General features: G+C 42.5%; 1 long non-coding RNA gene across 1 annotated transcript in view; it reads left to right on the top strand.

Moving 5' to 3' along the window:
• Window positions 1-14581, top strand: part of LOC125921390 (uncharacterized) — a 32486-nt gene that overhangs the window by 1436 nt on the left and 16469 nt on the right. The gene's annotated exons all lie outside the window — the stretch shown is intronic.

Genomic DNA, 14581 nt, shown 5'->3' with positions numbered 1-14581 from the left:
CCTTTTCCTTTTCCTTTTCCTTTTCCTTTTCCTTTTCCTTTTCCTTTCTACCATCCCCTCACTCCCTTTCCAGATTTCAGCCGGCAGGGACATGATGGGGATCCAGGTGGTGGAAGGGGGATCAAGACACAGGATTCCTTGTCTGGTTCATCCCTTCTTCTGACCTTACCTCCCCCCAACCCCCTCTCTCTCTCCTCATTCCTTATGTCTTGAGGAACCTTTTCAAACTGAGTATGATTGGTTTCCCACAAGTTGTTGGCAGAGTGCCTGGGACAAAGGACTTTTCCCCTTGAGCTTCAGGTTTTATCATCCGTCTCATGGGGAAACGAGTGTGTACCTCATGCTATTATGGTACAACTGAACAGAAAAGAACATGGTCTGACACATCTCATATATTCACCGTATCTCAGTTTCCCTTTCTTCCTCACCCACGACATAAGTTGATGTGTTGGCATCCTCTCAAGACAGATTCTTCTGGCTGGGAACCCCATCTGATTCTTTCACTTCTGTAGCACATAACAAGTACTCAGTATTATTGAACTAAAATTCCCAGCCCAAATATCCAGTACTTCCTTGGCCTTTTGACTCTTGTTTGTTGATTGAGGAACTCTGAGCCTGCCAGATCGGGGATTGTGCTAACCTCCCGTGGATAAAATACACACAGACCGACTGATGTTAAACACGTATCACACAGATAATACCAAGTGAAGACACTACCCAATTGGAAGTGACTCTTAGTTCACCTGGAATGCCTCTCTATTAGGGCCCTCTCTTCCAAGACTGCTAGAAGGACAGAGGAGAATGAAACAGGAAGCAGATGTTACAGGAATCTCCTTGGCATCGAGCAGGAGACTTGATTGTCCCCAGTGGATACTTGCACATCGTGAGGGGGGCAATATTTCTAGTAACTGCATACAAATTCAGCAAGGGTTCTCTCTAGGTATTAAAATAAAAGCCTTATTCTTTTCCAGTTTAGTTGGGAGTCATAATTCAGACCGATAGATGAAGGCTGGTTGCCTGAAGACAGCTGACCTCTCAAGTCCTCTTAGTAGACCCACACCAAAGTGGGCTTTGTGTCTGCCCTGGGGCCAGGCAAGCCCCTCGTGGGCTTCCAGAGAAGCTCCATCCGTTTTCAAAGATGTCAAACCTCACTTGTTCCAGTGGGGCCTGGGTCTTGCCTCCTGTCAGGGCCAGACCATGGAAGGCTATTTTCTATTCCGGGGATTGTTGTAATTTAAATGATTGTTTTAATAAAAATTCTAAGCTGTCAAAAAAAAAAAACAAACAAAAAAAACAAAGTGGGCTTTGTGTACATAATGACATGGGGAGAAAATAATACCTTTCTGCCTGTTGCTGGTTGGCACCGGCCCTTCTCTCCTGGGAAGGCTTGTTTCTGCCTATTTAAACTATAAAGTGGTCAGTCATGAATGTCATCTAAATTTGCGTTCAATGCTGACCACATTGCCAGTGTTCAATAAATGAAAAATAACATTCCATTTTGGAGCATTGGTCTGTGACCTGGAACTCAAGTAGTCACTGGCTTTGCTGCTTTTACCATCCCACTGCCATTCACAATAAAAAAGTGAAATAATTAATATAATAATCCCATTCAAAATTATACCCATTGGCTTAAATAGCTTTGCCATATTTAGAAATGCTTTGGGTAAATGCAGTTATTTAATAGTTTAAAGCTAGTTTCATTTGGATAATAGAGCATTGTTCAACGATGAAATGACTAAGTACCCTTTTCACGTGCCCTGCGAGAAACACAATAAATAGAATGTTGTGCTTATATGGTATCAGTTTTCCTGAGCTGTCAGTTCAAAGCAAGCTACGTGCATTTCGTTAATCTCAGCATCCCTGGGTTGACACAATCATCCTGCTTTCTGGAGTAGTTCCCTCTGTCTTTCTCCATTGACCTTTCCTCCTCATTCCTGACTGTCCTCCAGCCCCCCACTTCCCACAACTAACTCTCCTACTTTTTCTCTACTCGCTTTCCTCCTATCCTCCTTTGCCGTTTTCTTTTTGGAACGGCCACCTCCTTTATTATGTTTTTAAATGTTTATTTACTTTTGAGAGAGACAGAGTGTGCGTGGGGGAGGGGCAGAGAGAGGGAGACACAGAATCTGAAGCAGGCTCCAGGCTCTGAGCTGTCAGCACAGAGACTGATGCGGGGCTTGAACTCACGAACTGTGAGAACATGACCTGAGCCGAAGTCAGACTCTTTTTTTTTTAATTTATTTTTTTTTTCATTTTTTTCATTTTTGTTTTTGTTTTTTTTTTAGTTTTTAAAATTGACATCCAAATTAGTTAGCATATAGTGCAACAATGATTTCAGGAGTAGATTCCTTAGTGCCCCTTACCCATTTAGCCCATCCCCCCCTCCCACAACCCCTCCAGTAACCCTCTGTTTGTTCTCCATGTTTAAGAGTCTCTTCTGTTTTGTCTCCCTCCCTGTTTTTATATTATTTTTGTTTCCCTTCCCTTATGTTCATCTGTTTTGTTTCTTAAAGTCCTCATATGAGTGAAGTCATATGATTTTTGTCTTTCTCTGACTAATTTCACTTAGCATAATACCCTCCGGTTCCATCCACGTAGTTGCCAATGGCAAGATTTCATTCTTTTTGATTGCCAAGTAATACTCCATTGTATATATATACCACACCTTCTTTGTCCATTCATCCATCGATGGGCATTTGGGCTCTTTCCATACTTTGGCTCTTGTCGATAGTGCTGCTATAGACATGGGGGTGCATGTGTCCCTTCGAAACAGCACACCTGTATCCCTTGGATAAATGCCTAGTAGTGCAATTGCTGCGTTGTTGGGTAGTTCTATTTTTAATTTTTTGAGGAACCTCCATATTGTTTTCCAGAGTAGCTGCACCAGCTTGCATTCCCACCAACAATTAAAAAGAGATCCTCTTTCTCCAAATCCTCACCAACATCTGTTGTTGCCTGAGTTGTTAATGTTAGCCATTCTGCCGAAGTCAGACTCCTGACTGAGCCACCCAGGCACCCCAGCCGCCTCCTTTAATAGGGTTTGATTTACTGGGCAGGTCCCATGCCAGCACCTCAGCTGAGGACTACCAGGGAACTAGGCATTGGTTTCTGGTTGTCAGCTTTCATAGCTACGCTACCCATCGGAATGTATAAATCATATATAGGTCAGGTAAGGAAGAAGGTCCCATCGGTGTTGCTTGTTATAGAAAAAGGAAGTTTAGCCTAAGAACCTAAACATATACTAGCACATATATTTATAGCAAAAAAAAAAAAATGATCATTACAATACAGAAAGAGATTTAAAGAAACACAGCCCTGAATACAGACTGACATGGTCTTTTCAAAAACCCGCTGGGATTTATCCCTTCCCAACCTACCTTTGATTGTGTTTTCAAAGTTTGCCATAATCTTTCTCCAGTGCTCTTTGCAAGGTTCACGCTCCATCCCTGTGCCATCATGGCTTCTGAAGGATTGTCCACAGTCAAAAGACCTGTTTGATTATGAGGATTTGTCATTTGGGTTCTATTCCTCATGTTTCTGCTGTTTTCTTGTGACTTCTGGGCACCAGATCCCCTTCCCTCCATTATTTTGCTTTATCAGAGGGATGACATTCAATCCCTCCTTGAGCTGTAGTCGCTACTCACTGCCTACAAAGGTGTTTGGCCTTCACAGGGGCCTCTTGCCAAAGTTTCATATTTCTGAGACCAAATTCTGACACCCTGCTCTGCTTGTCTCTTGTACATGTGTACACGGGTCCACATGTCCACATGTATGTATATTCCCATATCACATTTTTAGCATGCACATACACAACTTTGTATTTTTCCCCAGGAGGGAGACTGTTCCCCCCCATCAGCATCAACATACTGAGGCACTGGCTTTGTTTTTAAAATGGTCTAGTATAGAAGGGCTAATGTCCATCCATTTTAAAGAACAGCAAACACATTTGCTTCCTTCCTCAAATTTCTTAAAGAGGCACTGCTCCCAAGCATTGAAACAAAACAAAAACCAGTTACGTTGGGGTTTCCTATCACCCATTTTTAAAAAGAACAAAAGAGGGGCCCCTGGGTGGCTTAGTCGGTTAAGTGTCTGACTTTGGCTCAGGTCATGATCTCGCGGTCTATGAGTTCGAGCCCCGCGTCGGGCTCTGTGCTGACAGTTCGGAGCCTGGAGCCCGTTTCAGATTCTGTGGTCTCCCTCTCTCTCTGACCCTCCCCCAGTCATGCTCTGTCTCTCTCTGTCTCAAAAATAAATAAACGTTAAAAAAATTTTTTTTTTAAAAAAACAAAAAAATATATATTGAGCTACATCATGGGAATACAAAATATTGGCTTACAAATTTGTGAATCTTTCTTCTCCCTTCCTCTACCATCCATGAAGATGCTGTGGTGGGACTTCCTCAGTTGTACAGAATCCCATGTATTTGTTAGGATGTCTTTGTTTACAAGGAGGAGATACCTGATTCACACGGGCTTGAACAAGATTTGTTATCTCGCATTTCTGGAGCTCTGTGGGTAGGCTGGGCTCCAGGGTAGGACACTCAGGGCTCCAGCACCATCCCTCTGGGATCTTCTCTGCCCTGTTGCAGACCGACTCTCACTGTTACAAGGTGGTTATCAATAGTGACAGTGGCAATTGCTTCTTTGGTGAAGGGTGAAGGTGAGATGAAAGTTCTACTTACAGTACCACAGAGGTGAGGCAAAAAGAAATACCAGGTGGTGGAGAGGCTAAGAGGACCGGCCCAATAAAGTCCTGGGCCAGAGAGCGGATGGGAAGGGAGAGAAGGGAAGCAGCACGGATTGAGTTAGAAAGAGACTTTCCTGGACTTAGAATGGAAGAGGAAGGGCACTTTTGGGCATCAGCCACGCACGTGTAAGATATTGACAGCAAGAGAAATGGGAAGGAAAATCTGAAAGAAGTTTAGCTCTGTCATAAATATACACTCCTTTGGTGTTTTCATGAATGACTGCAAATTAAGATTTACATGGATTTTCAGGTATTTTGGTTGCTGGAGGACGACAGATTCTAAGGGTTGCTGAGCAATCAGCCCTTCTTTTGCCATTCTCTATTAGAGAAAGGTGAATCATATGATTTGTCATCCAAACAGGGACATTGGAGGCTAAAATGGGACCCTAGTAATGATTATGCTGGTACTGCCTGTGTAAACCAGGACTACCCCAGGCAAAATAAGATTCATGCCAATATTTGATACAAAATTTTAGTCAGAAATGCTGCGATAAAAATGGAAAGTGAGGTACGCAAGCACCTAGCCTCATTTGCAGCTATGGTGGTCGGGCTTCAGAGTTGTGATCTATGATTTGGTGGCAGAAATCCCTGAGGAGGACTTACCTTCCTTACTAAATTGACACTAGGGAGAACAATGGCTCTGTCCCCCTCCTCCTGCTTGGACTACATGCATCTGAAGATGCATCAGCCATTGTGCGAGCATTAGGGTGGAAGCCGGTGACCAGGTTGGTGAAGAAAAAGATGGAGGGAACTGGGATAGTGATGATTTCATGGGCCTGCTGAACAGGCCCGGTCTGCTCACCTCCAGACTTCTTATAAGAGGGGAAAAAAATAACCCTAACTTGTTTAGGTCAATCTAATAGGATTTCTGTACCTCAGACCCAAGTACAAATTCTGCTGATATGTGGATTTTTTTTTTTTTTTTAATGTTAGCTTGTATTTAGATGGAGCCATTGGGGCGCCTGGCTGGCTCAGTCAGTAGAGCACGCGACTCTAGATCTCAGGGTCATGAGTTCGAGCCCCACGTTGGGTGCAGAGATTACTAAAATTAAATCTTAAAAAGAGACATGGAGCCATAATGTAAGTATGCTTATATGGCAAACACATTAATTCCTTTTCTGTAGTAAATAAACTACATTGGTTGAGAAGACATTCTAAGTATTTTTTTTGGTAGTGTTTTATTAAATTATAGACATTTTCAAACACACACACAAATACACAGAATAGTAGAATAAACCCTGATATGCCCATAACCAAACTTCAGTAATTATTGTTTTATTATTATTGTGGGTTTGTTTCTGTGTTAAGCAAATTAACATTCTATTGAAGGATACATATTATAAATGGGGTAATACCCTCTCTTATGTACAACTGGAGAGACAGAAAGAAAATTTGTAAATAATTTGCTACAGTAACAAGGAACCATCATCAGAAGTGAGCGTTTGATTCACAGATTATTGACTCTAGGTAATGCTGGGCCATGTGAAATCTTGGCTAAAAACCAAACATTTTCACAGGATTTGTCCCAGCAAGGAGAAAGTAAGGCATAGACTGAAAAGACCAGAGGTCATTACTAGTCATGTGAGCTTAGACACCTTACTTAATCCCTCCAGGTCTCAGATTATTTACCTGTAGAGTGGAGATAATATTCACCTCACAGGGCACTTGTGAGAGTTAAAATAAGGTTAATAGTCGTAAAGTTGTTTATGTAGTAGTTGATACTTAGTAAATGTTCAATGGCTGATCAGTATTGCTGATTAATTGGCATGAGTTTCTTTTTTCTTCTAGGCCAGGGCAGGGGGGTGAGTGGGGATGCTGTAGAATGACAGGAAGCATAAAAATGTCTAGTTCTATAAGCTTCATAAAATGACACATATAGGAGAGGTCGATAATCAAAGACTCCATTTTCCATACTTGAAGACTTAAGTTGCTTCTACCAAATAGAGAGAAGTTATCACTGTGGATAAAGATAGTTAACTTGTTGCAGGTATATTTGTTCCAGGGTCCAGAGGTGGTTAGTCAGCTATAGCAGTGAGTGCCTGGGGAGATGCTGAGTTCTCAGATCAGAAAAAAAAAGTTTCATATAATTGGATCCTGAAAATTGAAATTTAGAAATATGTAAAAAGAATCATTTTGGTTTGGGTATTTTCACACAAACTATGAGTCAAAAATCTCCAAATTAAATCTGCCAGAGTTCTTTGGTTATTCAATCTCATGTTTTCAAGAATAAGATATATGTCTCCTATTCATGGTAATAAGGAGAGAAGGAAAAAGAATTTTCACAGGAAGTTCATGTGTGCTCAAACAGCAGACCTTATATTTGTGCCAAGTGCATTTCTTGTGGATTGGAAGGGTATCTTAGGTGTGGGTTTCTAGAAACAAGAGACTGAGACAGGAGCTTGGCTGTGTGTTGAGGTTGTGCCCTCAGTGGACAAAGAGTAAAAGAAGCAAGAGAAAGAATAAAAGATGATAAGCAAGGATGTGGTCTCATCTGGAGTCTGATCTCTTTGATCCCACAGAGAGCTCTGGAGTGTGAAGTGTCTCACAGAGTTGAGCCCATCTTGAGGCAAGAGGACTGGACTTTTGTACCTACAAGTCAGCCAGTTAATGTTTGTGGGGTGTCCCCAGTTGGGAGAGAAAGGCAAAATCTTTCATGTGGGCTCTCTTTTGTCTGAGGGCAATTCTCCAGAGGAGGGGGTAGCTATGAGCCATTAGCAGCTATCATTCACTCCAGCTGGGGCAGGTGCACTGGTATAATAAAAAAGGGACCAATGGTATCTGTTACAGATAATGCCTTCATTTGAAGTCAGCTATGTTCCTCTTCATGCTGCTTTGACTAAATTTATTTGGAACAGAGAGTTTAAAGAGGAGGTTCTCTAAATAGGATGTTCATTGTTTCTCAAGTTCAACTAACATACGGACGCTCTCCTAAGAGGGGAAAGTTTTCTTAGTTTCCAACACCGGCTTAAATTGTTTTTAATAACTACTTAAATATACATAAACCTAAAAGTTTCAATAAACTTCTTATGCTCACATTTATTAAAAAGGCATGAAATCATAACAAATTACAAATTAAAATTTAAAAAGTCTAAGACCATTAAGAATCCAAGCAACAGGGGCGCCTGGGTGGCGCAGTCGGTTAAGCGTCCGACTTCAGCCAGGTCATGATCTCGCGGTCCGTGAGTTCGAGCCCCGCGTCAGGCTCTGGGCTGATGGCTCGGAGCCTGGAGCCTGTTTCCGATTCTGTGTCTCCCTCTCTCTGACCCTCCCCCGTTCATGCTCTGTCTCTCTCTGTCCCAAAAATAAATAAAAAAAAAAAACGTTGAAAAAAAAAAATTAAAAAAAAAATTAAAAAAAAAAAAAGAATCCAAGCAACATAAATTCAGTGTGATGGGTGATAGTGTTTTGCCGAAACTAAGTTCCCATTTCAAGATAAATAGAGACTGTGCATTCCCAGATTGTCTGCCCTGCTCCACACAGCCTATGTTACAAGATGCTGTGTTGAACGACCAACTTCTCACCACTCCTCTGTAATAGAACTTCTGCAAACCCTAATTTGTAGAGGTCATGAGGTTCTCTAACCTTCATTGGGCAGGAAGGAATTATTTAGCGTTTACATATACTTGGTCTCTACTATTGTTCTTAGCTCGCAATAATGAAAGGCATTCATCTTGGCACCGCTGTGATGATAAACCAAAATGCAAACACAGGCACTTAAATGCTGTAGCCATCCTCAGGAAGCAAATCATCTGTAACATACACAGTTTCATTGAAATGAAAGTGTAATATTGTTTAATTAAATTTTTTTGAGAGTGAGAGTGCCCACGTGCGTGTGCATGCGAGCACACACGCGCACACACACACACACACACACACACACACAGAAAAGAGTGAGTGGGGGAGGGGCATAGAGAGAGAGGGAGAGAGACAGAATCCCAGGCAGGCTCCTCAATGTCAGCACAGAGCTGTACGCAGGGCTCGGTTTCATGGCCCTGAGATCACGACCTGAGCCAAAATCGACAGTTGGATACTTAACTGACTCAACCACGCAGGCACCCCAAAATGAAAGTATAATAATTAGGGTTCATTTAAAATACTCTCTTAGAGCACTGAGAGGCCCAGAGAATGTGTCTGCACATTCTTTGATAGGAGGCCGTAGCTCTGTCCCACGAAATGGGAACCTGTGTAGGGTGCATTTGCCCATGAGAGGACATTTGGAATACCCAAGAAAGCACCATTTTGACTCCTGCTGGTTGGGGCAAGAGGATGGGCATGAGGAAGGCCCACAGGTTGGAGGGTGAGCCATTGGCAATCTGAAAGGCCACTGAGTGGGGTTTGTGCCCCATATCTCATTACAACACTAATGATTTAATTTAGTAATGTTGACCATGACTATCAGGTGGTTCTGCGTATAGGGGCTACTCCTTATGCTAGGTGAACCTCCTGCCCTTGCCACTGACTGAACACAGCGAAAGCTGCAAGGAGCCCTGGGCTCTGCTTGGGAGGGTGCAGCAAGTGAGTTGGGACTCTGGAGTTAATGGCGCATCTGAGGGATTATGAACATTGCCATGTTGCTGCAGACTGTCTCTACTGGGAAATTCAGGGACCAGAGTGCCTGCCACTGCCCAGGAAGGTTCCTGACTTCCTCACCTCCCCTTGCTGCCTTACACCAAGCCACATTCCCTTCAGCAACCTGAGCACCACCTGAGCAAAATGCATAATGAAGACAATGAAAAGGTAGGAGATTATCTGCTGTCATCACTTGCGTAGAATCTGCCCCCTAATCCAGAAACAAGACCTGCACTGAATCAGAGAGCCCAGTGTGAGCCAGGGTGGATTAAGTAGAGTCTTGGGTGGAGGGAAAGCCTTAAAACCCCCTGTTTCGACATAGAGGTCAAAGCAAAAAGGAAAACCAGCTGGGCAGCTGCAGGAGCACAGTGGCTGGTTCAGTCTGCTCCAGATCATCCCCTAATTGAACAGTGGGAAAAAAAACATTCAGAGGAGAGACTTGCTTAAGTCTCATTTACTGAACAAATAGTTAGCGATCAGTGTCCCCCGGAGGCTGGACAGTCAGTCTGCGATGTGCCAGATACACAGCAGACAGGCATGAGTAGTCTCTGCCCTCAGAGGGCACCGGGTTCAAAAGGGAGATGGAAGGTGACCAGATGGTTGGATGCAAAGGGTCAGTGCCTTGAAAGGGGTGACACAGAGGCCACACAGGCACGCAGAACGGTCGCCTGATCCGGCCGGGCACAGTCAGAAGGAGCTCCCTAGAGGAAGAGATGGCGAAGCAGGCAGTGAGCACAAGTTCCAGGACTAGAGGGGCAGGCAAGCCATCCCAGGAAGATACTGCTGGCTCTACCTTCATGGTTTTTTGACGCCATTGATTGAAAGAGGACTGGAAACAGTCTGGACCAGTTTCCTCTGCTTCAACGCATTGTACACATATGACCAGGATGCTTCCTGGATCCTTCTTCACGGGAACGTGTGACTTCCAGTTTTCTTCCACATAAATCTAACCCTCTGACAGTCTCCAAGGCCATCATCATCCCACCTCTCCTACCGACCAGCTCCCAGCACCCACCTTCCATTCATTCAAATCACAGGCATTAAAACGATCCTACTTGGTAGTGATCACAGGCATTCATTTGGGAATGACCGAACACACATGGTAGGATGTGGTGTAGACCAAAAGAACCTTGCTACTCAACGTGTGATCCCTGGACCGGTACCAGCATCACCTGGGAGTTTGTTATAAAGTGCAAATTCCAGAGCTCCAACCCAGACCTATTGAAGCAGAACTTGAAGGTCAAGATCCTCAGGTGATTCTGGTGCATTTTAAATTGGGAAATGGTTCTAAAGAGATAGTGTGAGTCTAATTCTAAGTGACATACAAATGAGAGCAGCTTTATTTGTAAGCATAACATCACCATGATCACTTATCTTAAAAACTCAACAATTTGTACCGATAAAGTTTTTCTGATTTTTGCTGGTTGATTAATTTTGGCAATTAATTTGCATAATACTGACATTCTTACTATCTTTTAAAATCGTGCGCAGGATTCATAAAGTGATTTTTAGAGTTTATTTTATTTTGAGAGAGCGAGAGTGTGAGCAGGGGAGGGGCAGAGAGAGAGGGAAGGTGGAGAGATAGAGAAAGAGAGAGAGGAACATAGAGAGAGGGAGAGAAAGTGCAGTATTTTTTTGTCTCAAAGAAAGCATTTCAGGTTTATCTATGTCTTCTTTGGTTTTATCTTGTACTTGTGATACTCCAAAGCAGAGTTACCTGTTCCAGTTTCAAAACTGTCAGATTTATATCCCTCTTGTTCAGAAAGCCTTTGAACTAGATAAGAATTATTCTTGTGAATGAAGCTTTACTTTATCAATTGTCATTTTCCTCCTCTTCTGGAGGATTCTGGAGCTTTAGAAAAATGCTTTCTCAACAAGAAAGCTTTGTTCGATATGAAATTTGAATGCAGCAGAGAGCTCTTTAAATATGCCATCAATATGCAAATAATTTCCAGATTTATTTAAATTCCAAAACAATGGTTGTTACATCAGTGAAAATGCCTGAATTTTTAGTAACACATATACGAACACCAAAATAGCAAAACCAAGAGGGTAATCAATAATGACTGTAACAATTAGCAATACTGACAGATCAGGCAAAGGTCATTGTCAACAGACCTACTGCCATAGAAGAACAAGAGATCATTGAAGAAAATGACATCATGGAAACGGTCTCTCTTCCAGCTTTTACTATGCAAAAATTTTCCATTCATTCGCACTGGCTTGGAATAAAATTTTTGAGACAAATCACTCTAATTTTGAATTCAAGTCTGAGATGCCTAGAGCAGTGACATATGCCTGTGCTTGCTAGGGGGAAATCTGCTAGGAAAAATAATTTATCTTCAATCCAAACTTCATTGATTTGTATTTTAACAAACTTCAAAGAGGCTAGTACATGCAGCAACCAAACTTGCATTAAGTGTTTTTTAACATAAGAAGTGTTTATAAAAGCTTACATTTTTGCTCCTTTCATGGATTTGTTGTGATTTGTGTATTTTTGTGGAATCAAATGGTTTTCCAGAAATAGGACCTAATGTATCCCATTTTATCTGTAGGAAATAAGAGCTTAACTTAAAACGGCATGACTTGTAGCTTTCTTCCAGGGTAAAATTTAGCCTTGAGTTGAAGGTCTTTGAAGGTCACCCGCGTAATGGGGTACTGATACAAACCTTGTCTTCATACAGTTGCAGAGAAAACCCTTGGAGTGGCTAGGAGAAATCTGGATTTCTTTTCTTCCAAGCCCTGTTGGTCTTTCTGTGTCCCATGGGGGGGGGGGAAACTGAGGCAGAATAACTAAAGGTATCCATCCAGTAGCCGTGTGTGGTTTTGAATCCCAGATCTGCTCCTTACTAGCTGCATGGTGTTGGGCGTGTCTGTAAACTCTCTGTGCCTTGTTTGCTTATCTGTAAAATGGGGAGGAACGTGACAAGATTTCCCTCGCAGGAGGATGATGTGGATAAAATGAGTGTATCTAGAGCATTTACAACAATGCAGAGTATACTTTAAAGGCTGTATTTGATACTATTGTCATTATAGTAGTCAGGAGATGGTGACTAAACCTCCATTCCCTTTCTCTGTCCCCAGGAAGAACTGAGGAAAAAGCAGGAATTTCTCTTCTATATCTTTAGAAGCAACAAGGACATCAGCGTTAAAGTCACACAGACCTAGGTTCAAGTTCCCTCTCTCCTCAGCTCTTCAAACCAGGGTATCTTATGTTCACTCAGCTTCAGTGTCCTCATTTAGAGGGGACAATAATATCTACTTCAGGAGAACTTTAGAGATATTAAAAGAAGTCAATATACTTAAGGGATACAGCACTTACCAGGCTGGGTGGTCAAAAAGGTCAATAAATGCCAATTTCTCTCCCTTTCTGTCATCACCTACACAATCCATGACCCTATGTTGTTTGTATTTTTTTTTTTTTTTGCTACTGCAAATAACCTTATGTCACTTTCCAATTTCCTTTTGCTCTTCCTTCATCCAGCCCTTTAAATCTGAGTTCTTTTCTGGGCAGGCATAGGTATCAATTCAACTGGGGCGTTAGCTAGTCAATAAGGTATATCTTCCAGGAGCAATCCCTTAATCCCTCCAAGGAACAGAGGGAGAGGGAGAGGGAGAGACAGAGACAGAGGGAGATAAAAGAGAGGAATTGGCTGGTTCATGTGGTCACAGAGGCCAAGAAGTCCAGTGATCAGCCTAATGTCTGCAAGCTGGAGAAAGAGGAAGGCAGGAGCTGTATATCAGAGGGTCGGTGAAATTTGCCACTCAAGCTGAAGAAAAGAGGGAGAGAATTCACCCTTTCTTTGCCCTTTGTTTATCTGGGCTCTTAGGGATTGCATGATGCCTGCCCACATAGGTGAGGGAGGACATTCTTAGCCTACTGGTTCAAACACTAATGTCTTCCAGCAACCCCCTTACAGACACACCCAGAAATGTCTTACTACCTATGTGGGCATCCCTTAGCCCAGCAAGTTGACATATAAAATTAGCATCACAAGAGGATAAGCCAGAGCAAAACTTAAGGGCCAAAATCTGAAGGACTTGTCAGCCACACAGATGAAGGAAAAGGAAAGGGTAGCGATAGGTGGGTTGGAGAGTAAAGGAAACCAAAGAAGCAAAGGGAAACCCTTGTTTCTGGTTTGGATGCCTGAGTCACTGGTGGAAAGACAGGTTTTAGTAAGGGGATTTCAGAGATGTTGAAAGGGAGTTAAGCTCATAACTGAAAACCAATAGGGCTGTTCACTTTATTTTTAAGTCAGAATAATTCTGGTGCTTGAGGGTTGTCCTTAAATGAGTTCACAAACTACATATGCAAGAAAAAAAAACAATATAAAAGCCTCACAATTTTATTTGCATTTTGACTATCCCTCCCTTCTCTTCAGTCCATTTGGAAGTTCCCATTGGCTTCTCCAAAGTTCTAACCTGTGCAAGGGGTTGTAATCCCATGTAGGCTGCTTAGGGCCAAGGCACTGGGAGTGAGTGGGGATGGTCTACCTATGAAGATGCATCTCGGACATCAGTCTACACTCGGGAGGGCCGGGGTGTCCTTTTCTCTTGAACTCACAGTCCTCTCTGCCTGGAGGTCTCAGATGAATAACATGGAATTCTGAGGAAAGCCTGGAATCTCACCTGCCCTGACTTTCCTCATACCTCCTCCCTGGGGTTTTGTCTTGATCTCTCCCAGAAGATGCAGAACGTCTTTTTCTGGGGGATCTTAAAGTCCTCACGTCACATCTTGTCCCTTACTTAATTCTCTCAAGACAGTCTCCCTCTCTTCAGTACTTTTCCTTAAACTCTCTTAGTGTTTGACTAACAAAGTTTAGAATTTTGGAAACCAAAGTCTGAAAAACTGGTTTTCACCATCTAAGGGATTTCCACCTTGAGGCATTAGATTTCTCCCTTGAGGCAATTCTCAAAGCTCCATTACCTTGAATGGGAGCAGGGGGCCTGGGAAGAGAGCAATACTGAAGAAAAAGATCAGGTACTATCTTAAAACAAAAGGAAAAAAACTCACCTCACCAAAAATAAAATAAGCAATGGGAGAAGAATTTTCTTGTCCTCTTTGGGGAAAGCCATTGGCTGAAGGAGGGACAGCAAAGGCATAGAAAACAAAAAGCATTTGGAGTAAATAATTGTAGATATTGATAGTGGAGCCTTTGAAGTTAATAAATTGCATGACTGTCTGTATGGGAGGGCTAGTTTTTTTTTGTTTGTTTGTGTTTTGGTCCCAGCTCTTATTTTTGTAGTTTCAGGCATGTATCTTGGA

This window comes from Panthera uncia, chromosome C2 (genome assembly GCF_023721935.1).
Source record: "Panthera uncia isolate 11264 chromosome C2, Puncia_PCG_1.0, whole genome shotgun sequence".
In the NCBI taxonomy this organism is placed as follows: Eukaryota; Metazoa; Chordata; class Mammalia; order Carnivora; family Felidae; genus Panthera; species Panthera uncia.
The sequence above is the reverse complement of the archived record's forward strand: the minus strand, read 5'-3'. Positions and strand labels throughout refer to the sequence as shown.